Source organism: Dasypus novemcinctus, chromosome 11, assembly GCF_030445035.2.
Source record: "Dasypus novemcinctus isolate mDasNov1 chromosome 11, mDasNov1.1.hap2, whole genome shotgun sequence".
NCBI classification, from domain to species: Eukaryota; Metazoa; Chordata; class Mammalia; order Cingulata; family Dasypodidae; genus Dasypus; species Dasypus novemcinctus.
The window spans coordinates 14,231,417-14,258,735 of NC_080683.1; the positions used below are offsets into that span (position 1 = coordinate 14,231,417).

The window sequence follows — 27,319 nt, forward strand, 5'->3', positions numbered from 1 at the left end:
ATTAAAATACAGAATATAAAAAGAAATCCTTCCACTTAACAAAAAAGACAAAACAACTCAATTTAAAAACAGGCAAAAGACTCAAATAGATATCTCTCCAAAGAAGATATACAAATGGCCAGAAAGCATATGAAAAGATGCTCAACATCATTAGCCATAAGGGAAATGCAAATTAAAACCACAAAGAGATACCATTTGAAACCCATAAGAATAGATGCTATTTAAAAATGAAAAATTATGAGTGTTGGAAACGATGCGGAGAAATAGGAACACTCATTTATTGTTTGCGGGAATAAAATAGTATAGCAACTAATGAAGACAGTTTGTCAGTTCCTCAGAAAGTTAGGTATAGAATCACCATATGACCTGGCAATCTCACTACAATGTATATACCCCAAAGAATTTAAAGCAGATACTCAAACAAATATTTGCACACCAATGTTCATAGCAGCATTATTCAAAATTGCCAAAAGATGGAAGCAACCCAAGTATCTATCAACCAATGAATGGATAAACAAAAGTGGTACATTATTCAAAATGTGGTATATACATAAAATAGAACATTATTCATCCATAAAAAGGAATTAAGTTCTGCTACATGTGACAACATGGATGAACCTTGAAAACATCATGTTGAGTGAAATAAGCCAGATACAAAAGGACAAATACTGTATAACCTCACTGCTATGAAATGATAATTAGAATAAGCAAACTTGTAAGAGTCAGAATCTAGATTACAAGTTACCAGGGAATGGGGTGGGGAATAGGGAAAGGAAAGTTAAGGTTTAAAATGTATAGGTCTCCTATTTGGAACAATGGAAATGTTTTGGTAATGGATAATGGTGATGGTAGCACAACATGCAAACATAATTAATAATACTGAAACGTATCTGAATGTGGTTAAAAGGGGAAATGGTAGATTGTATGTATGGTAATAGGAGTTTTAAAAAAGTGTAACTACTACACCGTGATCCCTAAGTTACCCAATGCATTGCAGTTAATAGTACAGTTATAAAAATGTGCTTCTATCAGTTGCAACAAATGCTCCACACAAATGTAAGGTATTAGGAAAAGAGTGGTATATGGGAATCTTATATTTTATTCATGACTGTTCTGTAAAACCCACAGAGTCTCTACAAAAAAAAGTCCTGCAATCAAAGACCTAACTGCACACTTGGAGGAACTCTAAAATAAGCAGCTCTACTGAAGCAATAAATTAGAATAAACTTAACATTAGTTTTTTTTTTTTTTAAGTTAAATTTCTTGAAAAACTTGACTTGCTTTGAAAACAAGCAAGATTAAAATATCCATAAGGGCAAGTGGATGCTCCCGTCTTTATTGTTATATTGGGCTCCCAAGTAAAATTTGAAAAATTCTGAACCATTTGGTACCTGTATTAGTCAGCCAAAGAGGTGCTCATGCAAAATATCAAAAATTTTTATAAAGGGTATTTATTTGGGGTAGCTTAGTTACCAGGCCATAAAACACAAGTTACGTCCCTCCACAAAGTCTATTTTCACATGTTGGAGCAAGATGGCTGCTGACATCTATGAGGGTTCAGTCTTCCTGGGTTCCTCTGGGCTCACCACCTCTGTTTTCTCCATAAAGTCAGCTGTAGACTATCAGGTGAATGGCTCTGTCTCTTTCCCTGGGGTTTCTGCTATGTCTAAGAAGCCGTCTCTATTCCTCTGTATTCTTCTCCTAGCTCAGGTCCTATCTTCCCAGGGCAAGCTTCTCTTTCTTCTGCATGCTGACTTCCTGGGGGCCCAGCTTAAGACTTCAGCATCAAACTCCAGCATCAAAACTCAACATCAGAAACCCTCAGCTCTGTCCTTTACCATGTCTTTTATCTGTGAGTCCCTACCCACCAAGGAGTGGGACCTCAATGCCCTAATGACGTGACCCAATCAAAGCCCTAATCATTACTCAATCATGCTCAGGTACAGACCAGATTACAAACATAATCCAATATCTATTTTTGTAATTCATAGCCATATAAAACTGCTACATACACATTCTCAGAGTTAAACCATCTTGTATAAGGGTTTTAAAAAAATTTTTTCATGAACATCTTTTTTGCTTCATGCTTCATTTCACTTAGATCATGCTGTTAGACTATTACTCCATATATTAAGATATATATGATGCTTATAGATATATATGAATAAATAACCATCTTCAGTCTATTATAATTTCATCTTGCTTGTAAAAGTTGTATCCACTGTCAGAATAGGATGCATTATTCTCATATTTCTAGATAGCTGGGTCAAATTTTCAGTTAAATAAGATTCCTTCAGTCTATTTGAAGGACAAGTCATCTTGAGTTTCATTTTTCTTTGATGTCTATTTAATGGCTTATAAGCACTTTCTAAGGTGGTGCAGGCAAATACCTATTTTAAGGAAGGACACTGAAACAGTCATCTCTGTATTATTTCCCTCCTGAATTTTCCATTTACTCGATTAGATTATTATGGTTTGTTCTATCTGCTATAACCACTGTGAGGCTCTTTTAGAAGATTCATTTATAAAAACAAAAGTTAACATTTGTTGAATATGTATTTTGTGCCAGGCAGTATTTTAAGTGCTTTACTTATTTATTCATTATCTCATTTAATCCTGTCCTCCACTTACGAAGTTGATACTGTTATTATCTTCATTTTACAGCTGAGAAAACTGAGGCAAAGATTAAGTAACTTGCCCAAAGTCACACTGCAAGTGGCAACTTCAAGATTCAAACCGAGTCCCTATGCTCCAGAGCATGTGCTATTGACCAAGGTGTTGGCCTGAAGTCTTAAAGGTTTGATTAGTGCCTAACAAATAACCTGCACTTGCTAAGATTAACAGAATCCCCATCATGAAACTAACATCACATCAGCTGGCAGTATCTGGAGAAAAATGAGGGGTGGGTAATTACTCTTACAGGTCATAACAGACACAGTCTCTGTCCAATCACCAATAAGCTTCAAACCCCCTCTAGGCAGGGTTTTAGTATATTTGCTGGTCTCCAGGTCCTACCTTTATCTTCAAATACAGCTGTGCTCCTTCCTTGTTTAATTCAGGTTACTAAAAACTTGACAAGGGTGAGAAGGAAGAGGTGGTAGGATTTCAGAGCAGGAATACGGCAAAGAACAGTCATTGATCATCCCCCAATAGTCCCAACTCTGGCCACCTCCTGCAGATTGGCCATACATAAAACAGATGTTACAAATTATTTCATTAATAGCTTTTTATTATAGTTTTCTTTCTTACCCATTAAACAGCTTTTTCCCATCTTCATCCATATTATTCCAGAATCATTGGTTAGATTTCCACTTTTCTGTTACCTATGGGGAAAACAATCTTTAAGATTTGGCTAATACAGGTCAAGAGAAAAGCAATTGCATGAATTGTATTTACAAATTCAATAAAAGGATCAGTACCACAATGTAACTGAATGAACTCCCTGCAAGTCCTCAGAATTAATGTAAAATAGTAAAGCAAAACCATGATCTTGTTTTGAGTTAAGAGTGATCTAAGATTCAGTCACTTAAAGACTGGCCAATAATTAGTAGAATTAAAGGTTTTAAAAATTAGAACATTGTTTTACATAGTTCATTTCCTGACAAGAAGCCATCAGAAAAAAAAAATCATGGTAACAGTGTGATTATGTACCTCAATTTAGACATGTTCTTAATCCACATCCTTGTAGGTGTGAACCCACTGTAAATAGGACCTTTTGAAGATGCTTTTCATTAAGGTGTGGTGAACTGACTCAATCTGGATTATTGGAGGTCTTATAAGGAGAAGTCCATGGGAAGATGTAGAAAACCAGTGGAAAGCAGGGACATTGCCATGTGACGGGAAAGCCAAGGAAGCCCAGGACTGGCTGCAACCAGCACCAAAATGCTAGTCTTCGGGGAGAAAATAACCTCGTCGATATCTAGATTTTGGACTTCTAGTCTCAAAACTGTGAGTCAATAAATTACCATTGTTTAAGCCAACCCACTGTGTGGTTTTTGTCACAGCAGTCTGGCAAACTAAGACAGTAACAAAAATACTGAAGTATAAAAAACTAAAAGTGAAATGTCTAATAATGAAATAAGGCATCTTCTGGACTGGGTAGGTTCATGACTTTTAGGTAAGGAGTAAGTTTCTTTAAAAGCAGAATATGTCCTATACACAAGAACATTACATTAGTCAATGATATCTAGATATCTAGAGATTTGTATAAATTGCATGTACAATCATTTTTTAGGTTTCTGACACTTTATTTAGGAAGCAGGACTCAGTTTGAGACTGGTACGCTGTGAGCTGCCATATAGCAAGATGAAAATTTCTCTAATTTTGTCTCCTAATAGCTAACACAAGAATTCCTTTTGGAATGAAATTTGTGAAAATATGTTCCCTCAACATGGACCCCCCACATACATATACCCCTCATGTCAGTCCATTAGTGGTGGGTGGTTCCCTGAACAATAGCTATCAAGACCCGAAAAAGAAAGGGAAATTGCTCTGCATCAAACAAGGGGAAGAATTTAATATTTTATCTCTGAAAAGAACAAAGAGAAGAATGATGAAGAGAAAGAAATAGAAGAAGAGAAGAGTTAGTATAATGGAGCAAAATTGCGATTAGGTTGGGATGAAGCTCTCAGGTCACGAAAGGTCAAAAAACATTTTAAGAGTGGGGATGCCCCCAATTCATCAGTTAGGTGTACTAAGCCCACAGATTTTCAGGGCCTTTCTGAAATTCAGAGAAGGACCAAGTTTCATATCTGGGTGCACCATGTCAAAAAATTAGAGTCATGAGGAAAGAAAACAGTGGTCCAGGAGGCTGCAAGATCATAAAGCTCAGGAAAGGCACAAATATTTTTAGGATAAGCCCTGGGTTGGGAGTCTGAGACAATCTTACCTAGGCTAAGAAGCTCAGCTGACATTGTATGGCGGGGGTTTCACATCCACCCATAAAATGTCTCTCTCTACTACCCAATAATAATATAATACTATTATTATATTATTATATAACATCACAAAATTAAAGTTAACGTAATTATATCTAAATTCAAGTTATTTGAACTAATTCTGAACGTTCCACAAAAGCTGACCACAATAATCTGTTCTATACTAAATAGTACCTGGGATATAGAACCACATGGAGTTTAGCCTAACAGCCCCATGAAAAGGCAATTTATTTTGAAGAGTAATGACTTTAATAATTATGACTGGCAATTTTGAAAACTTAGAAATTATAAGAAGTTAAAATTTAAAAAAAGAAGCTAAAATATGAAAACTACTAAAAAGGCTTCAGACATTCAAATATTTCCTACCTAGGTTCCATTTACAAGATTTTAACTACTGCAATATACTTTTGAATGGGGGCGCGGGGGGGAGATGTGGGATCAAAGACATATAAATCACTACATTGGCACAAACTAAAAATGTAGATGACATCTCTTTAAATGGGCATTAGAAGTAAAGTCCCCAACAATCAGGAAAGTATATTCCAAGCTTACCTATTAGTGAACCATGCTGAAACCTCAGGCTTTCTGGTGTCATGAAAGGCAAGAGTACAGGATTTGAAGTAACAGAGATCAGTTATCATCATGGTGTCCATTTATTAGTATGAGACCTTGCACAAGTTACTTAACTTCTCTGAGCCTGTTTTTTCATCTACTTCATAGCACTGGTGTGAGGATTAAATGAAAATGCAGATAAAAGGCTTAGTACATTGCTTAGCACATAGCTGATGATCAACAAAGGTTTAGTTTCCTTCATCTTTCTACGTTTAGTTTAGAGCAATTTTCAGGGCTTGAAAAAGAGAAAATTCACTCTGGAAACACCCAACTTATTCTTATACTGCTAAATAGTTAATAGCAACAATGATAATGAAGATGATGATGATGATGACAGGAGCTAATACTTATATAGTTCTTAATGTGTGCCAGACATAGATCTGAGAACTTTTATATATATTAACTTATTCAATCCTCAGAACAACTATGAGGTAGGTATTATTTCACATATGAGGAATCTGAGGTACAAATAAGTCCCACAGCTGATCAGTGGCAGAACTAGGCTTCAAACCAGGGTTCCTGCTCATATGAAATAATAGCACTGCAAATCAAAATCACAATGAGATATCACTTCACACTCAGTAGGATAATTATAATCAAAAAGAAAAACAATAAAACGTTTGTAGAGGATGTGGAGAAATTAGAACTCTCACGTGCAGCTAGTGGAATGCAAAATAATGCAGCCAAACCCTTACAACTCAATAACGAACAGAAAAAAAAAAATTTTTTTTAACTGGCAAGGGACATGAATAGACCCTTTTTCCAGAGAAGATCAAGCACATGAAATGACGCCCAACATTATTAGTCGTTAAAGAAATGCAAATCAAAACCACAATGAGATACTTCACACACATTAGGATGGCTTTAATAATTTTTTAAAAATTGGGAAGCAGATTTGGCTCAACTGATAGAGCGTCCACCTACCACATGGGAAGTGCAGGGTTCGATCCCCAGAGTCTTCTGACCCGTGTGGAGCTGGCCCACAAGCAGTGCTGATGCGCACAAGGAGTGCCATGCCACACAGGGGTGACCCCCACATAGGGGAGCCCCATGCACAAGGAATGTGCCCCTCAAAGAGAGCTGCCTCGCGTGGAAAAAGTGCAGCCTGCCCAGGAGTGGTGTCGCACACACGGAGAGATGACAAAAGCAGCAAGGTGATGCAATAGAAAAAAGACACAGATTCTTGGTGCCACTAACAAGAATACAAGCGGACACAAAAGAATACACAGCAAATAGACAGAGAGCAGAAAAGAGAGCAGAAAAGTGGGGGTGGGGGAGAGAAATAAAAAATACATCTCTAAAGAAAAAAATTTTTTAATTGTTAAATACCAAGTGTTAGTGAGGGAATGGAGAAACTGGAACCCCTTGTGTATTGCTAGTGGAATGTAAAATGGTGCTACTGTGGAAAACAGTTTGGCAATTCCTCAAAAAATTAAACAGAGAATTACCATATGGAAATGTTGACAGGACAACTTGCAGGAAGTTGACAGACTAGAAAGACACGGGACTCTCTTCTCTCCAGAAAAATAGCTAGAGGACAGGCAGAAAAAGCCTGTCCAGGGAAAAAATCTTCTAGGGTTTAGGATACCAGGGGAATGCTGAACACTGCCCAGAAGAGAGAGAGACAAAGGAAAAGATTCACAAAGGCAAAACTGAGTTAAAAGTGGAAACTGCTACTGCTGGCACTCTCACCCACACTAAGGACACTTTTGAATTCTCAGGCCAATGGGCTGGTGGCAAGAGACAAGCCCCCTGTGTCCCACAAACCCTTCCAGGCCAGGTGAGACTGCACATTGTTTGCCTTGAGAGCCAGCTCAGGACTAAAGAGATCCAACCCTCTCAATCTCCCTACCTACTAACCTGGACTGATTGTTGAGAACACAGTGGGGAGTGGAATTATTCCTACCCCAGAAAAGGAAGGGGGCTGCCAGTGAAGGTTGGAGAACTGCCTCTGAGAAAGTTTGAATTACAAGGCTCTTGGCCTCCAGGCAGAAAACTCTATCACATTGATCCAGTCCTTGCTGCAGCAAACACACTCTGACCAGGCATTGAACTGAGATGACTGTCAAAGAGCGCCATCTACTGGCAGCCATAGGAAGTGCATGTGAGAAAATTAAAAGTAAGAGAGACTTTTCCCAGATTTTACAGCCTCCTTTCCCAAGGCCCTAGGAAGCGGGTCTACAACCCATTACTACATCCAGACCCCAGTTTTGAGCAACTAACAGGGACAATCCTAATAACCCAGGTTGAACCAAGAATCAAAGAACAGCAGGGGAAATGGATGTGGCTCAACCAATTGGGCTCCCGTCTACCATATAGGAGATCCAGGGTTCGATGCCCAGGGCTTCCTGCTGAGGGCAAGCTGGCCCATGCGGACTGCCGGCCCACACGGGAATGCCACCCTGCACAGGAGTGCCATCCTGCATGGGAATGCCACCCAGTGTGGGAAAGCCGCCCGCACAGGAGTGCCAGCTGACGTAGAGAGCTGGAGCAGCAAGATGATGCAACAAAAGACACAGAGGAGAGAAAATAAGACGACGTACCAGAACAAGGAGTTAGGGTGGCACAAGAGAGTAATCATCTCTCTCCCACTCTGGAAGGTCCCTGGATTGGTTCCCGGAGCTGCCTAATGAGAATTCAAGCAGACATAGAAGAACACACAGTGAATGGATGCAGAGAGTAGACAATGCAGGGAATGGGGCTGGGGAGGGGGGAATAAAATAAAAAATCTTTACAAAAAAACAACAAAAAACAAAGAAAAGTAGTAACATACAACCTCCTGCTACTAAATCCCTATGAGAGAGAAACTGAACATCTGAGTAAACTCACCATCCTAGCCAGATGCCTAGACATCAGCAAAAAATTATAAGCCATGCTAAGAAAATGGAAGATATGGCCTAAGAAAAGGAATGTACAAAGCTCCAGGATTTAAGAAAACTAATTAATGAGATGCATACAAATTTCCAAAGTCAAATTGATGAGATGAAAGACAATATGACTAAAGATATAAACAACATCAAAAAGACAATGAGCAAACACAAAGAGAATTTGAAAACCTGAATAGAAAAATAACAGAGCTCATGGGAATGAAAGATATGATAGGTGAGATAAAAAACACATTAGAGGGAAGCAGATGCAGCTCGAGCACTTGGGGGCCTGCCTTCCATATGGGAGATCCCGGGTTCCATTCCCAACACCTCCTAAAGACGATGAGCAAGACCGAGCTGCCACGATGGGCTGGTGCTGCAAGCTGACACAACAAGATGATGCAGCAAGCTGACATAATGAAGAGACACAGGGAGGAAACACAACAAGCCAGGAGTGGAGGTAGCTCAAGTGACTGGGGGCCTCCCTCCCACATGGGAGGTCCCAGGTTCGGTTCCCGATGCCTCCTAAAAAGAAGACAGAGAGCACAAACAATGGGAGGGAGTAGGGGAGAAATAAATAAATAGAAATAAATCTAAAAACAAACAAACATTAGAGGCATACAACAGCAGGCTTGAAACCAAAGACAGAACAGCTGAAACTGAAGAGAGAAAAGGACAGAGAGGAAAGAATGGGAAAAATTGAGCAGGGGCTCAGGGAGTTGAATGACTACATGGAACGCAACAACATACGTGCCATGGGAGCTCCAGAAGGAGAAGAGAAAGGGAAACAGGCATAAAAAGTATTTGAGGAAATAACAGCTGAAAATTCCCAAACTCTCATGAAAGAAATGAACTTACATGTCCAAGAAGCACAGCATACACCAATCAGAATAAATCCAAATAGACTTCCTCCAAGGCACATACTACTCAGAATGTCAAACATCAAAGATAAAGAGAAAATTCTGAGAGCAGCAAGGGAAAAGGAAACCATCACATGCAAGGGATGCCCAGTAAGACTTAGTGTGGATTTCTCATCAGAAACCATGGAGGCAAGAAGAAAATGGCATGATACAATTAGGACACTGAAAAAAAAACTGCCAGCTGGGAATTCTTTATTCAGCAATATTGTCCTTCAAATATGAAGGTGAGTATAAAATATTCATAAACAAAGAGAGTTCATAAAAAAGAATCCCCCTTTGCAGCAAATATTAAAGGAAGCCTTAGGACCTGAAAGAAAGACAGTAGAGAGAGGTTTGGAGAAGAGCACAGAAGAAAGAACAGCAGAAAGAATAACCAAAAGAGTAAAAAAGGAGATGAAAATAAGATATGACATATGAAAACCAAAGAATAAAATTGTGGAAGTAAATAATGCATTTACAGTAATATCAATGAATGTGAATGATATTTAAATTCCCTAATCAAAAGATATTGGCTGGGAGTGGATGTGGCTCAAGCAACTGAGCCCCTGCTTCCCACATGGGAGGTCCCAGGTTTGGTTCCCAATGCCTCCTAAAGAAAACAAAAACAAACCACAAGCAAAACAAATGAAAAAACCAACTCAGGGGACTGATATGGTTCAGTAGCTGAGCACTGGCTTCCCACATGGGCGGTCCTGGGTTCAATCCGTAGTCCCTCAAAAAAAAGATACAAGCTGAAAGAATGAAAAAATATATATATATGAGCCATCCATATGCTGCTTACAAGAGACTCACCTAAGACCCAGGGATACAAACTGGCTGAAAGTGAAAGGTTGAAAAAAGATACTCCATATAAATAGTAACCAAAATAGAGCAGGGATAGCTAGAAAAATAGAGGACAAAACAGACTTTAAATACAAAAAAACTATAAGAGATACAGATGGCCATAATATATTAATAAAAGGGACAATCCACCAGGAAGATTTAACAGTCATAAATATCTACGCACTTAACCAAGGTGCCCTAAAATACATGAGACAAACTGGCAAAACTGAAGGGAGAGGGAAGCGGATGTGACTCAAGTGATAGGGCTATCATCTACCATATGGGATGACCTGTGTTTGATCCTTGGGGCCTTCTGGTGAAAAAGAAGAGAAAGCATGCCTGTGCAGCGAGCCAGTACCTGCATGGTGAGCCAGTGCCCACGCAAGTGAGTCATGCAGCAAGATGATGACACAACAAAAGAGAGACAAAGGGGAGAATCAAGGTGAAGCACAGCAGAGACCAGGAACTGAGATGGTGCAATTGACAGGGAACCTCTCTCCACATCAGAGGTCCCCAGGATCAAATCCTGGTGAATCCTAGAGGAGGAAAAATTAGAAGAGAAGACCAAAGGAGAAACAGATACATAAGATCACACAGCTAATGGAGAAACACAGCAAAACCACAAGGTGGGGGGAGGTGGGAATAAATACATCTTTCAAAAAAAAAAAACCATATGGGAGGCCCCGGGTTCATTTCCCAGGGCCTCCTGGTGAAGGAAAGCTGGTCCACATGCCGCGGAGACCTGATAGCCCACACCACCGTGGAGAGCTGATACAAGCAAAGGGAGACAAGTGGACACGGAAGAATGTGCAGTGAATGAACACAGAGAGCAAACAGTCAGCGCAAGCAGCAAAGGGGGTAAATAAATAAAATAATTCTTAAAAAAAAAAACTGAAAAAAAAAAAACTGAAGGGAGAATAGACATCTCTACAGTAATTGTTGGAGACTTTAACACACCACTCACATCATTAGATAGAACAACTAGACAGAAGATCAACAAGAAAACAGAGAACTTGAACAATATGATAAATAGTTAGACCCAACAGACATATACAGAACATCACATCTAACACAGCAAGTTATACATTCTTCTCAAGCGCCCGTGGATCTTTCTACAGGATAGACTACATGTTAGGTCACAATGCAGCTCTCGATAAATATAATGGGAAGTGAATGTGGCTCAAGTAATTGGGCTCCCGTCTACCATATGGGAGGCCCAGGGTTTACTTCCTGGGGCCTCCTGGTGAAGGCAAGCTGGCCTACACAGAGTGCTGGCCTGAGGGAAGAGCTGGAGCTGCAAGATGACGCAACAAAAGGAGACACAGAGGAGAGACAATAAGAGACACAGGAGACCAGGAAGCTGAGGTGGCACAAGATATTAAGCACCTCTCTCCCACTCCAGAAGGTCTCAGGATTGGCTCCCAGTGCCACCTAAAGAGAAGACAAGCAGACACAGAAGAACACACAGTGACTGGACACAGAGAACAAATAACAGGTGTGTGTGTGTGTATAAATAAATCTTTAAAAAAAAAAGGAACAAAGAAATGAAATTGAGAACAACAACAACAAAAACAGTAGAGAAAATCAACAAAACCAAAAGCTGGTTCTTTGAGAAGATGAATAAAATTGACAAACCCTTAGCTAGACTAACAAAGAGAAAAAAGAGAGAAGATGAAAAGAAATACAATCATTACCAGCTGGGCCCTGAGCCTCAGCAGAGTTGCAACTCCTACTCTCTGGTTCGTTGGACTTATGCAGGTCAGCTAACAGGGAGGTGAAGATGGTCAACCACCACACCAGGGAAACAAGAGGGCCTACAACTGCAAGCAGGAGAATTGCATCCATCAGCCATGTGGAATCTAAGCCTTCTCTTGATGTAGAGGGGGACTGGACATAACCATCCCAGAGTCCACAGAATGGAGGAATAAAATATGGATTAGAGTGGACTTACTGATATTCTACTATAAAACTATTGTGACTAGTAATAGAAGAAATTGTATCACTGATGTGGAGAAAGTGGCCACAATAGTTGCTGAGGGCAGGGAGAAGGAAGAAGAGATGTGATGAGGGGGCATTTTTGGGACTTGCAGTTGTCCTAAATGATATTGCAGGGTCAGATGCTGGACATTATATATCCTGCCATAACCCACTGAATGTACTGGGGGAGAGTGTGAACTACAGCGTAAACTATTATCCACATGGTGCAGCAGTGCTCCAGAATGTGTTCACCGAGTGCGATGAGTGTGCCGCAATGATGGGGGAGGTTGTTGGTGTGGAGGGAGTGGGGTGGGGGAATAAGGGGTATATGGGAACCTCTTATGTTTTTATAATGTAACCTTTTTTGTGATGTATGTATCTTCAAAAAGATACAATTTACAAAATGATGGGGTTGGGGGGATGGGAGTGGGTTATATGGGAACCTCATGTTTTTTTAATGTAACGTTCCTTAACTTTAATTTTAAAATGTGTTAATAAAAAAAATAAAAAACAATCAGAAATGAAAGGTGGGAAAGTTATGACTGACCCCACAGAAATAAAAAGGATCAAAAGAGATTATCATGAGAAACTGTATACAACATAGATGAAATGGTTTTAGAAAGGCACAAACAACACACACTGATGCTACAAGAAATATAAGAACATAACAAACCAATCACATTTAAAGAGATTGAATCCGTCATTAAAACTCTCCCAACAAAGAAAAGTCCAGGTGAATTTTACCAAGTATTTTGAAAAGAATAAACACCAATCCTTTTATAAACTCCTCCAAAAAATTGAAGAGGAGGGAAAATTACCCAACATATTTTATGAAGCCAATATAACCGTAATACCAAAGTCAGACAAAGACAATTCAAGAAAAGAAAATTAAGACCAAGCTCTCTAATGAACAAAGATACAAAAATTCTCAACAAAATACTTACAAACTGAATCCAACAATATCTCAAAAGACCTATACATCACGACGAAATGGGATTTATTCCTGATATGTAAGGCTGGTTCAACATAAGAAAATCACACATTAACAAACTGAAGGGACGGGAAACGGACTTTGGCCCAGTGGTTAGGGCGTCCGTCTACCATATGGGAGGTCCGCGGTTCAAACCCCGGGCCTCCTTGACCCGTGTGGAGCTGGCCATGCGCAGTGCTGATGCGCGCTAGGAGTGCCGTGCCACGCAAGGGTGTCCCCCGCGTGGGGGAGCCCCACGCGCAAGGAGTGTGCCCGTGAGGAAAGCCGCCCAGCGTGAAAAGGAAGTGCAGCCTGTCCAGGAATGGCGCCGCCCACACTTCCCGTGCCACTGACGACAACAGAAGCGGACAAAGAAACAAGACGCAGCAAACAGACACCAAGAACAGACAACCAGGGGAGGGGGGGAAATTAAATAAATAAATAAATCTTTAAAAAAAAAAAAAAAAAAAAAAAAAAAAAAAACAAAACAAACTGAAGGGAAAAAAAACACATCATCATCTAAGTCGATGCCAAAAAGGCACTTGAGAAAATCCAGCATCCTTTCTTGATCAACACTTCAAAAGACAGGAATAGAAGGAACATTCCTCAATATGATAAAAGGTATAATGAAAAACCCAAAGCCAGTATTGTATTCAATGAGGAAAGGCTGAAAGATTGCCCTCTAAGATTGGGAACAAGACAAGGATGCCCCCTGTCACCACTGTTATTCAACACTCTACTGGAAGTTCTAGCTAGAGCAATCAGACAAGGAAAAAAAAATTAAAGGCATTCAAAAAGGAAAAAGGAAGTAAAAATCTATTTACGGATATGTGATCTTATATTTAGAAAATTCTGAAATGTCTACCACAAAGTTACTTGAGCTAATAAACGAGTTCAGCAAAGTGGTAGGATATAAGATCAACATGTTAAAATCAAGTAATGGGGAAGCGGACTTGGCCCAGCGGTTAGGATGTCTGTCTACCACATGGGAGGTCCGCGGTTCAAACCCTGGGCCTCCTTGACCCGTGTGGAGTTGGCCCACGCGCAGTGCTGCTGCGTGCAAGGAGTACCGTGCGGAGTGCACCCCGTAAGGAGAGCCGCCCAGCGCCAAAGAAATTGCAGCCTGCCTAAGAATGGCGCCGCCCACATGGAGAGATGACACAAGATGACACAACAAAAAGAAACACAGATTCCCGTGCCGCTGACAACAACAGAAGCAGACAAATAAGACGCAGCATATAGACAAAGAGAACAGACAACCGGGGTGGGAGGGAAGGGGAGAGAAAAAAATAAATCTTTTAAAAAAATCAAGTAATTGTTTTGTACACTCAATATTAAAACAATCTGAGAAAATCAGGGGAAAAAATTCTATTTACAACTGCAACAAAAAGACTCAAATACCTAGGAATCAAATTTTTTTTAAGTTTTATTTTATTTGTTTCTCCCTATTCCCCTTCGTTTGCGCTTGCTGTCCCTTTGTCGTGTGCTCATTTGCTGTGTGCTTGTTTGTTGTGTGGCTTGAGCCACCTTTACTCCCTGCTTTGTTGCATCTTTCATCTTTCATTATGTCTTCCTCCTCGTGTCTCTTGTTGCATCATTTTGTTGTATTGCTTGCCACGCCAGCTCACCGTGTCAGTTCACTGTCTTGTTCGTCTTCTTTAGGAGGCACCAAGAACCAAACCCAGAACCTCCCATGTGTTAGGTGGGAACTTGATTGATTGAGTCACATCTTCTTCCCAAATTTTATTTATTTATTTATGTAAGAAGAATCAGAGATTGAACCCAGGACTTCATACGTGGGAGGCAGGTGCTCAAACATTGAGCTACATCTGCCCCTGCCCCGGGAATCAATTTAACCAAAGAAGTACAGAACCTACATGGAGAAAACTATAAAAAATGCTAAAAGAAATCAATGAAGACCTAAACAAATGGAAAGACATGCTGCATTCCTGGATTGGAAGACTAAATATAGTGAAGATGTTAATCCTACCCACAATGATTTATAGATTCAATGCAATACCAATCAAAATTCTAACAGCCTGGGAATCAGATGTGATTCAAGTGACTGGGCTCCCACCTACCACATGATAGGTCCATGGTTCGGTTCCTGGTGCCTCCTAAAGAAATCAGTGAGCTGGCACAAGGGCCAGGTGCAGCAAGATGACACAACAAGATGGCACAACAAGAGACATAAAAAGAAGAACATAATGAGAGACACAACAAACAAGGAGCAGAGGTTCCTGGTGCCTCCTAAAGAGGACAAGCAGGACAGCATGCTGGTGTGATGGACAGGTATGGCGAGCTGATGTGACAAGATGACACAACAAGAGACAAGAGGAAAAACATAGGGACACAACAAAGCAGGGAACAGAGGTGGCTTAAGCAATTAGGCACCTCCCTCCACATTAGAGGTCCCAGGTTCAGTTCCCAGTGCCTCCTAAAAAAACAAAGACAATGAACCACCACAGCAAGCACAAACAACAAGGGGATGGGGAGAGAGAGATAAATAAAGTAAGTCTTAAAAAAAAAAAATTCCAACAGCCAACTTTACAGAAATAGAAAAGGCAATGACCAAATTTATTTGGAAGGGAAAGTACTCTGAATAGCCAAAAGCATTCTAAAAGAGAAGAGCAACATGGGAGGAATTTCACTGCCTGACCTTCAAACATATTACAAAGAACAGTGGTCAAAAGAACATGGTACTGGTATAAGGACAGACCCATAGATCAGTGGAATAGAATTAAGAGTCCAGAAATAAATCCTCCCATCTACAGTCAACTTGTTTTTGACAAACCTACTAAGTCTATGTTAATGGGACAAAACAGTCTCTTCAACAAACAGTCCTGGGAGAATTGGATATCTATAACCAAAAGAAAGAAAGAGGACCCCTTTCTCTATCTCTATACAAGAATCAACTCAAAATGGATTAAAGACCTAAATATAAAATCTAGGAACATAAAATTACAAGAAGATGTAGGAAAATATCTTTAAGACCTTGTGGTAGGTGGTGGTTTCTTGGTCCTTTTGTCCAAAGCACACCTAACAAAAGAAAACACAGATAAATGAGACCTCAAAATTAAATACTTTTGTACCTCAAAGGACATTGACAAAAGGGTGAAAAGGCAGCCAACTCAATGGGAGAAAATATGTGGAAATCACATATCCAATAAAGAGACATCAATAAAAAGACAACCCAATTTAAAAATGGGCAAAAGACATCAATAGATATTTGTCTAAAGAAATACAAATGACAAAAAAACACATGAAGAAATGTTCAACATCACTCATGATTAGGGAAATGCAAATCAAAACTACAATGAGGGAAAATAGATACGGCTCAACCAACTGGGCTCCCATCTACCATATAGGAGGTCCAGGGTTTGATGCCCAGGGCTTCCTGGTGAGGCCAAACTGTCCCATACAGTAAGCTGGCTCACGTGGAGTGCCAGCCCATGAGGGAATTCTGCCCCACGCAGGAGTGTCACCCTGCATGGAAATGCCACCCAGTGTGGAAAGCTGCCCCGCACAGGAGTGCCAGCTGACATGGAGAGCTGGCACAGCAAGATGATGCAACAAGAGACACAGAGGAGAAAAAAGAAGAAAACGTAGCAGAACAGGGAGCTGAGGTGGCCAAGGGAGTAATCATCTCTCTCCCACTCCAGAAGGTCCCAGGATTGCTTCCTGGAGCCACCAAATGAGAATACAAGCAGACACAGAAGAATATACGGCAAACAGACACAGAGCAGACAACAGGGGGAACAGGTGTGTGTGTGGAAGAAATAAACAAAATAAATCTTTGGGAAAAAAAACTATAATGAAATATCATTTCACACCTATTAGAATGGTCACTATTTAAAAGACAGAGAACTACAAATGTTGGGAAAGAATGTGGAGAGATAGAAACACTTATTCACTGTTTCTGAGAATGCAGAATGATACAGCCATTCTGAAGGACTGTTTGGCAGTTCTTAACAAAGTTAAATATAGATATGCTACATTACCTGGCAATACAACTACTAGGTATATGCCCAGAAGAACTGAGAGCAGTGACAGGAACAGACATCTGCACACTGATGTTCATAGTGGCATTATTCCCAATTGCCAAAAGCTGGAAACAACCCAGGTGTCCATCAGCTGATGAATGGATAAACAAACCGTGGTATATTCACACACAGCTCTAAGAAGAAATGAAGTCGTGAAGCATATGACAACATGGATGAACCTGGAGGACATTATGTTGAGTGAAGCAACCCAGAGAAAAAAGGACAAATACTGTATGATTGCACTACTATGAACTAAATATATCGTGTAACATATTGGATGATTCCACTTATATAAAATGTAAATATAAATCAATTTATAAAAATGAAGTTAGATTAGTGAGTTACATAGGGCTAAGGAAGGCATGCTAAGGGGTGTGGAGTTTCTCTTGGAGTAATGAAGTACTTCTAAAATTTTTTGTGATGATGAATGCACAACATCATGATTATACTGAAAGCCATTGATTATACACTTCAGATAGATCATACAGTAAGTGAAAATATCTCAATAAAACTGCATAATAAAGAAATGTGTGAGAATAGCTGCTATGTACAGCAGGGGAAACAGATTGAGATGTAAAGAATTTTGTTTTTTTAATTAATATTCTTATGAATTCTATGCTTTATTAATATGTATCAATAACATTGATTTTTTTTTTAAGTATTATCATATGACCCAACAAGTCCACTCTTTGGTATATACCCCAAAGAACTGAAAATAGACATTAATTTACTTGCACATAAAGATTCAGGGTAGCACTATTCACAAAAACTAAAAGTTGTAAACAATTGGGATGTAAAGAAATTGGCCTCCAAAAAGAGGTCTGGCCTTCACTCTAGCTCCTGGTGGGTAATTTCTACAATCTTGGAATTTCCCATGATAGAAATCTGTTCTCATGGTGGTCCCCAGACCACATATGCCAGTATTTGTGATCTGGATAACTCAGATCACTCCTAGCTAGCTATACCAGAAAGACCATCCATGTGATTAGGGAGTTGGAGGTTTGAACATCTATCAGTCTGACCTGGGGGAGGAGAGGAGACCGCAGACTGAGTTCACATGGACAATGATTCAATCTTGCCTATATAACAAAACCCCAATGAAAATCTCTGGACCCCGACATCTGGAGAGCTTCCTTGCTTGGTAATACAATTGATGGGCCAGGCAGGTGACATGTTCTGAATCTACCAGGAAAGGCACAAAGTTTAGCATTTGAGACCCTCCCAGAGCTTGCCTTATGTATCTCCTCTTTTGGTTTCTTATTCATATCCTTACTGTCATGGTGTATAGTACTCTTCTGAGTTCTGTGAGTTGTTCTTAAGAACCACTGAACTAGAGGTAGGGTGGGAATTCCAGAATTTGTAGCCCGTTGGTCAGAAGCCTGAGTGGTGGGGAAACCTCCAAATCTGTGGCTGGTCCCTGAAGTAAGGGCAGTGTTATAAAGGCCTGTGCCCTTAACCTGTGGAGTTTGATCTAATATGAGTAGTTAAAATCAGAATTGTATTACAGTTGGTGTGGGGAGTTAATGTACAACCCAAAAGTCTATCACAAATAAAGAGATGAACAAAACGCATATATATTCATACAATGAAATATTATTCAGCCATAAAAAGAAATGAAGGACTGATGCAGGCTAAAATTTGGATGACATGGGAGGTCCAAGGTTCAAACCCAGGGCCTCCTGACCCATGTGATGAGCTGGGCCACGTGCGGTGCTGGTGCGCACAAGGAGTGCTGAGCCATGCAGGGGTGTCCCCTGCGTAGGGGAGCCCCACGCACAAGGAATGTGCCCTGTATGGAGAGCCGCCCAGCGCGAAAGAAAGTCCAGCCTGCCCAGGAGTGGCACCGCACACATGGAGAGCTGACGCAGCAAGATGACGCAACAAAAAAGAGACACTGATTCCGGTGCTGCTGACGAGAATACAGGCAGACACAGAAGAACACACAGCGAATGGACACAGAGAGCAGACAACTGGGAGGGGTGGAAGGGGAGAGAAATAAAATTTTTTTTAAATCTATAAAAAAATAATAATAAAATAAAATAAAATGTGGATGAACCTCAAAAACATTACGCTAAGTGAAAGGAGCCAGACAAGACAAAAGGTCACATGTATGATTCCACTTAAATGAAATATCCAGAATCAGTCAATCCAGAGACAAAAAACAGATTAGTGGTTGCTTCAGTATAAGCAGGGAAGGAAATGGGTAGGGGTTTCCTTTTGAAGTGATGAAAATGTTTGGGAAAACTAGAGGTCATAGTTGTACAACATTGTGAATATAGTAAATGCCACTGAATTATATGCTTTACATATGTCCACACAAAAACTTGTACATAAATGTTTATAGCAGCTTTTTTCATAATAGCCAAAAGGTAGAAACAACCCAAATGTCCATCAACTGATGAATGGATAAATAAAATGTTTTATATCCATACAATGAAATATTATTTGGCCACGAAAAGGAATGAAGTACTGCTATATGCTATAACATGGATGAAATCTTGAAAGCATTAGGCTAAGTGAAAGAAGACAGTCACAAAAGACCACATGGTATATGATACCAGTTTTATGAAATGTCCAGAATAGGCAAATCTACAGGGACTGAAAGTAGATGAACACTTGATTCTGGCTGGTGGGTGTGAAGTGAGGTTAAGGAGATAACAGCTAAAAGGTACAGTTTTCTTTTTAAGATGATGAAAATGTTCTAAAACTGACTGTGGTAATGGTTGTACTTATCTGTAAACATTAAAAACAATGAATTGTACACTTTAAGTAGGTGAATTGTTTGGTATGTAAATTTTATCTAAATAAAGTTGTTTGTTAAAAAAAAAAAACAGATTCCCGTGCCACTGACAACAGAAGCAGACAAAGGAAAAAGAACATGCAGCAAATGGACACAGAGAACGGACAACTGGGGCAGGAGAAGGGGGGTGGAAGGGGAGAGAAATAAATAAAATAAATCTTAAAAAAAATAAAAAAACCCCAAATGTATCTACAACTACTATGTAAGGAAACCACCTATTAAATTTTTTTTTTCTTTTGAGGTACCCAGGGCTGGAGACTGAACCCAGGACCTTGTCTGTGAGAAGCCAGAGCTCAACCATTGAGCCACATCAGCTTCCCTTAGTTCAGGGATTCTTAACCTTTTTTGTTCCATGGACCCATTTGCCAGTCAGGTGAAAACCACAGACCCCTTACAAGACTACACTATCCTATGTATTATTTAATAAATACATCACACCTGCACCAACATATCCCCACAAAAGTAATGTTTTTTTGAATTTCAATTCAAGCTCACAGACCCCTGGTTAAGAATCCCTGCCTTGTGTTTTGTTGTTGTTTATTTTGCTTGGTGTTGTTTTTTTTTCCTTTTAGGAGGTACCAGGAACCGAACCTGGGCCCTTCCATGTGGAAGGCAGATGCTCAACCACTTGAGTCACATCCACCCCCCGCCTATAAAATTTTAAGGAAACTACAATTAAATCTCTCTTGGCTGGTAAATTAGGAAGCCCAGAGAAAACCAGTGGGAAGAGAGTTAAACTAGTTATCAGGAAACCTGGGTTTCAGTCCACACTCTGCTCATGATGAGCTATGTGATCTCAAGTACTGTTGAAATTTAAAATTCTAAAATTGTGTATATATCACCCAGAGTAAGTAACAATGCAAAAAGAAATTATAACATTTAGACATTTAAGTGCACAGCATGGACAGTATAAACAAAAGGCTTAAAAAGATCTGCTGACTTTCCTGTTGTTCCCAAGTTATTAGTTTGCCATGGGTTTTACCCATTAATGACTCTAAATAATAGTTTAAGTTCAAATGCAGGGCCTCTACATTGAAACTGCAAAACAGATCAATGAGTTCTTATGAAATACAAAGGGTGCCAGGATTGCCCTTACATACTTCTGACTGTGATTCCAAATAATTTTGGTGGTAATACTGCTGTCCACTTGCCAAATGAATTAATAATTTCTTATAAACTGTCTATTACAATGCTTTCTCACTATAAAAAGAAAGGCAGTCCAAGGTTTAATGGACTGTGTTATGTAGTACACGTGGGCTGGTAAACTAGACTATGAGCTCCCTCATGTTTTTCACTCATCTTTGTGTCCTGTAGACATAGTGGAGTACATGGCACAAAGGAGGTTTGTTGAGTGAATCACTGATCAGAGGACCTATTTTTAAATTAATCTGTCTCAAATTTTACTTCTTGGGCAAAATGCTGTCTAGCATTTATAAAATATCTATTTTCAAGTAAAAACTTCACATGGCATTTACCACTCCACAGTAATTTTATCAACTTTCCACATGTATATTTTAATCGAAAAAAATATTGTTTTAGTCTTCTTAAATAAAAACTATTTAGGATCAAAACAATGATGTATAAGATAAGAGATCTAGAATCTCAGACTGAAATATAGTCAACCTCCCACTTTAGAAATTTTCTTTCCTAAAAATGCCTTCATGGTGAGTAGGATCAAAAAGGTTTTAGGGAATCCATTTGCCCTGCTGCCTGACTACTATTACTAATAAGTAATAAGATACTAAAATCTAATAAGACACTAAGGGAAAGCAGATGTGGCTCAAGCAATTGGGCTCCCACCTACCACATGGGAGGTCCATGGTTCAGTTCCCAGTGCCTCCTAAAGGAGAGAGTGAGCTGGTGCGATGGGCAGGAACAGCAAGCTAATACAACAAGATGACATAACAAGAGACACAAGAAGAAAAACATAATGAGAGACACAAGAGACACAAGAAAGCAGGGAGCAGAGGTTCCCAGTGTCTCCTAAAAGAGGACAAGCAGGATGGTGAGCTGACACGATGGGAAGGCACGGCAAAATGACACGATAAAATGACTCAACAAGACACATGGGGAGGAAAAACATAACGAGAGACACAACAAAGCAGGGAACAGAAGTGGCTCAAGTGATTAAATGCCTCCCTCCCACATCAGAGGTCCTGGGTTCAGTTCCTGGTGCCTCCTAAAGAAACAAAAAAGATGAACAGACACAGCAAGTACAAACAACAAGGGGGGAGGAAGAGATAAATAAATAAATTTTTAAAAATTAAAAAAAAAAGACCCTAAGTAGATATGTTAATTTATAAGGGGCATATGGGAGAGTGTGACCTTGGAGACTCACTAATATCTTGGGCCTCTAATCCTTCATCTGTCAATGAATATAAAATCAGCTCTCCTCCCTTCCAACAATGCTACATAGATCAAATGTGTATGTAAGTGTATTGTAAACTGATAAGAGCTGTACATGTGTTAGCTATTCTTTCCTTGTTACTAAGGAAAACAAAGAATTTAAATCATTTTTCTGGTGAGAAAAAGACACTGCTATGCAAACATCCCAGCGGTTTTGGGGTAGGCTGAGATAAAAAGAATCCTAAAATGTGTTTGATATCTGGGTCTTAATTTTAGTTAAGTAACATCCTGGTCTCAACTGACCACTTTTAAATAATTAAGGACACAAGATCCTAGTCAGAAATCTGGGCATCCCTTCTCACCAAAAAATAAAATGAGCTAAAAGCAATGACATAATATGCTTGCATTCTCCCTAGTCATCCAAGTTAAATAAATACACAAAAAACCAATGCCAAATCCTCTTATGTTTGTCCATCAGCAGTCAGCCAAAAAGTACCTTTCATATAACATACCCAAAAGTTGTGATTTCACCACTCTGCTTAAAGCTAATTCTGCTTTTTATACTCCTCATATATGAAATATCATTAATTGCTAGCCCAGTGTACCAGCATAGTTGAAACCATTTTAAAAACATTAATTCTGTCATTATCAAGCACTTTTTATAAAAACTATACATCAATTTACAACAATTTTGTCAGCACAGAGCAGGAGTTTTAATATTGAGGGGACAATTATGGACATTTATTATATTCCGACTAGTGCCATGCTGTGTGAGGGTATAGTCATATACATTTGCTCAGTTAATTCTCACAGTGAGGTAGGTGTCAGTGCCCTTTTACAGATGAAACAATGAAGGCTCAAAATGTTTACTGAATGTTGGCTCAAAGAGCGAAAGAAGGGAAGCGGACTTGGCCCAGGGGTTAGGGTGTCTGTCTACCACATGGGAGGTCCGCGGTTCAAACCCCGGGCCTCCTTGACCCGTGTGCAGCTGGCCCATGCGCAGTGCTGATGTGCACGTGCCACGCAGGGGTGTCCCCTGCGTAGGGGAGCCCCACGTGCAAGGAGTGCGCCCCATAAGGAGAGCCGCCCAGGGAGAAAGAAAGTGCAGCCTGCCCAGGAATGGTGCTGCACACAAGGAGAGCTGACACACCAAGATGACGCAACAAAAAGAAACACAGATTCCCGTGCCACTGACAACAACAGAAGTGGACAAAGAAGAACACGCAGCAAATAGACACAGAGAAAAGATAACTGGGGCGGGCGAGAGAGAGAAATAAATAAAATAAATCTTTAAAAAAAAAAGAGCAAAAGAACAGCATCACCTAAGCCCAAGATAATTACTTTGAATGTGCACAATTCCAGTGACTGTACATCAGTGGCAAAGCATGAGGTTTATTTAAGTAAAGTTATGTACCTGTGGTAAAGTTTAATTTACAGTTAGTAATATACTGAAGCAGTTTATATCCCTTGTTGAGATATTTCTGAACTATGACTCTGCATTTCTTCTACAGAAACTTTAAAATTCAAACTAAAGACTTGTCAGACAGCTAGTTGTCTTCAGGGAAAAACACTGAAAAGGGAAAAAAATAATTCACTAAATAACTATCAATAACTTTGATAAAGAAGACACCTCTTGGAGATCATACCTAAATAATTATCCAAAACTACTTCTTTCTTAAAAACTTGAATATATTTTAAAATCAAAATTCTGAGGTACTATATAAGAAAAATGCTTCCTAACATCATAACTCCTCCTTTAAAAATAAGTCAACTTTATCCTATAGTTTCATCTATAGTGTAACCTAAAATATTGTTGGTTTTCCAGGAAAATTGCCATTTAAAAAGCCAAAATTTATAAAATAAACATTTTTAGAAGAGTTCAGAAGTAGGTAATACTAAATATACAAAGTTTACAAAGGTTCAAATTGATGGATTACATATTTGTGTCAGGCAATAAGAAGTTAAGAATATTTGGAGAAGATCTAAAACATGGACAGCTTTCCAACTAAATGTTCCTAGCAAGAATAATACCAGATATGCTGAATGCACTGTTATAAAATAATACCCTAATCAGATATAATGGTTATGAGATCATATTTAGGAACTAGACTGCCTGGATTAGAATCCCAGTAGGGCCAAATTATTAGCTACATAAATTCTCTGTGCCTCAGTTTCCTCACCTATTTCATACAGTTGTTGGGAGGTTATGTATAAAGGGCTCAGAAGAAAGCATGACATGAAATAAGTACTCAATAAATGTTAGCTATTATTATCCTGTGTAAAGCAATCACACATATATGTAAAAATACTTAAGGTCAGGGAGCTGAGGTGGCTCAAGCGATTGAGCGCCTTTCTCCCACATGGGAGGTCCCAGATTTGGTTCTTGGTGCCTCCTAAAGAGAAGACAAGTAGACAGCAAGCTCAAACAATGGGCAAGGAGAATAAATAAATAAAATAAATCTTAAAAGAAAAAGACTTAAGGTCTTTCATTATTGAGCAAAATTGCTTTCAAGGGGAGTGGGCTTAGCTCAGTTGGTTGAATGGCTACTTCCCATGTACAAGGTCCCAGGTCCAATCCCTGATGCCTAGAATCTAAACTTGATAAAGAAAAGCAAAATCCTAATTTTCATGATAATCAGGATAGTAGTTACTTAGGGTGGAGCAGAGGGATGATCACACAAAAGAACATTTATTTTTAAAGGATGGTTATAAAGCTTTTGTTTTACTAGTTTTTAAAATGTCAATGTTTTCAAATATATTTTACAATAAAAAAATTAAAATTGGTCTTGTACAGATTAAGATGGATAAGTATGACGTTTCAGGGCTCTACCTACCCTGGCCACCCCGCCCCCAAACACCTTGAACAACAAACAAGACCTCAGAGACACAACTTTTTCAAAGTTCCAGAAAATAGTTAAAGGACTGCAGGAACAGGGCGAGTGTCAGAATCAAGAACAAGGCTACTTGAAAGCAGTAGGATCTCCTGGCACCCTGGCCAGCCCCTCTCCAACCCTTCACCTGTGCTCCCAGCACAGATATCTGACCCCAACTCCAGGGAAGCAGAGTAATCCTTGTGCACATACTGAGAGCATGTATGTCTGGCCCAATCTGTCTGCTGGTGGCCCCAGGGACTCGCCCTTTTAAAAACTTGCCCAGAACTTGCCCTGCAAATAGAAGGCAGCTGACTAAGCTCTCCTACAGAAGGCCTTGGGAGAGCAGTCAAGCTGTGCTGCCTGAAGCAAGGGATTGCTGGCTGCAGGACATACAGAACAGTGCCTGGAGCCATTAGGAAACTGCAGAATAGGGAGGAAGTGAATTTCCTAGGGCGACTCGCCTAGAATGCCCAAGACAAAAGGCATGTGCAGAAAGTACCAGGGAGGCCTAGGCCTTGGTTTGAAGTTATTCACTCATTGTATGGTTAAACCCTGAAGGAGAGCACCTGCACAGGTTAATCTACAAAAACTAGGAAAGGTGTTTTCTTCTTTGTTTTTGGTGGTGGTTGTTGTTGGCTCCTGGCATTCAAGAAAGTTCTATCATAAAGCTAGCCAGATGCAAGCTTAAGGAGCAGACACATCAAAGTCTAAATTCCAGAGATAACACATTAAAATATCAAAATACCGAGGTTTCAACAAAAGGTTACAAAACACAAACAGAAACAATGGCCCAGGCAAAGGAGAAAATTAAAGCATTAGATACCATCAATGAAGAGGAACAGATGTAGAACATACCAGACAAATACTTTTTAAAAATGGTCCCAATATGCTCAAAGAGCTAAAAGAAAACATGGACAAAAAAACAAAGGAAATCAGAAAAATAATGGATGAACATAAAGAGAATATCTATATAGAGATGGGAATTATGAAAGGAGACCAAACAGATGAAGACCAAAATAACAGAAATGAAAAGTTCTCTAGAGGGGTTCAACAGCAGATTGGAGCTGGCAGAAGAAAACAGAACCTGAAGAAAGGCCACTGAAACCATTCAGTTTGGCAGCAGAAAAAGAATGAAGAAAAGCGAACAAAGCCTGAGGAACCTGTGGGACTCCTGTATATGCACTGTGGGAGGGAGGGAGGAAGAGAAGAAAAAAAGAGAAGGAAGGGAAGGAAGGGAGGGGCAGAAAGAATATTCAAAGAAACAATGGGGAGCGGATATGGCTAGTGCCTCCTTCCCACATTGGAGGTCCTGGATTTGGTTCTCGGTGTTCTTAGAAAACAAACAAAACAAAAACCACAAGCAAAATAAATGAAAAAGCCAACTCAGGGGAGCTGATATGACTCAGTAGTTGAGCTCCAGCTTCTCATGTACAAGGTCTTGGGTTCAATTAATCCCCAGCCTACGGTACCTCAAAACAAAACAAAAAGAAAAATGAAAAGAAAAAGAAATAATGGCTGAACACTTCCCAAATCTAACAAAAAAGAGGGCTATACACATCCAAGATGCTAAAAGAACTCCAAGCAAGATAAACCCAAATAGACAGATGCCACGGCCTATTGTAATCAAACAGTTGATTGGCAAAAAACTGAGAGAATCTTGAAATCCACAAGAGAGAGGAAGAACAGTGGTGCAGTGGATAACGCGCCTGACTACAGAGCACAAGATAGAAGCAAAGTTTCATGTTCAAGGATGCCCCAGTAAGATTAAGTGCCAGTATCTCACTGGAAACTATGAAGGCAAGAAGGCAGTAGGAGAGCTTCTTTCCAACAAGTTTACTTTCCAGATAAAGGAACATTACACAAAGGAAGGGGCAGAAACTTTTCTTTAAAGTGCCTTGTAGTCAAGAAGTGAAATTTTATCAGCTGTCTGTTAAGACCTAATATGTACCCCAAAGGAGGAACATAGTACCACACTTAAAGCACAACTGCATATTTGTGTAATTGAACATACAATTTACAGAGAATATGAAAAGGCAATTCACAGAAGAAAAACAGCTAATTAGAGTATGAAGAAATGTCCAGACTCACTAATTAGAAAATACAAATTAAAATGAGACAGTACTAACTGACAAAAATTAAGAAATGTGGACAA

The 27,319-nt window shown here is 39.6% G+C and overlaps 1 protein-coding gene across 11 annotated transcripts in view; it reads right to left on the reverse strand.

The window, feature by feature from the left end:
- USP49 (ubiquitin specific peptidase 49) overlaps positions 1-27,319 on the reverse strand; it is a 128,750-nt gene that overhangs the window by 82,175 nt on the left and 19,256 nt on the right. For 10 of the 11 annotated variants that reach the window (XM_012526905.3, XM_023590054.2, XM_058306716.2 and 7 more), the window contains one exon: positions 3,250-3,323. The gene's annotated coding sequence lies outside the window, so the exon portion shown is untranslated. Of the gene's footprint in view, positions 1-3,249; positions 3,324-5,489; positions 5,660-27,319 lie in introns of all 11 variants that reach the window. The other variant, XM_058306710.2, reaches the window with a different exon arrangement.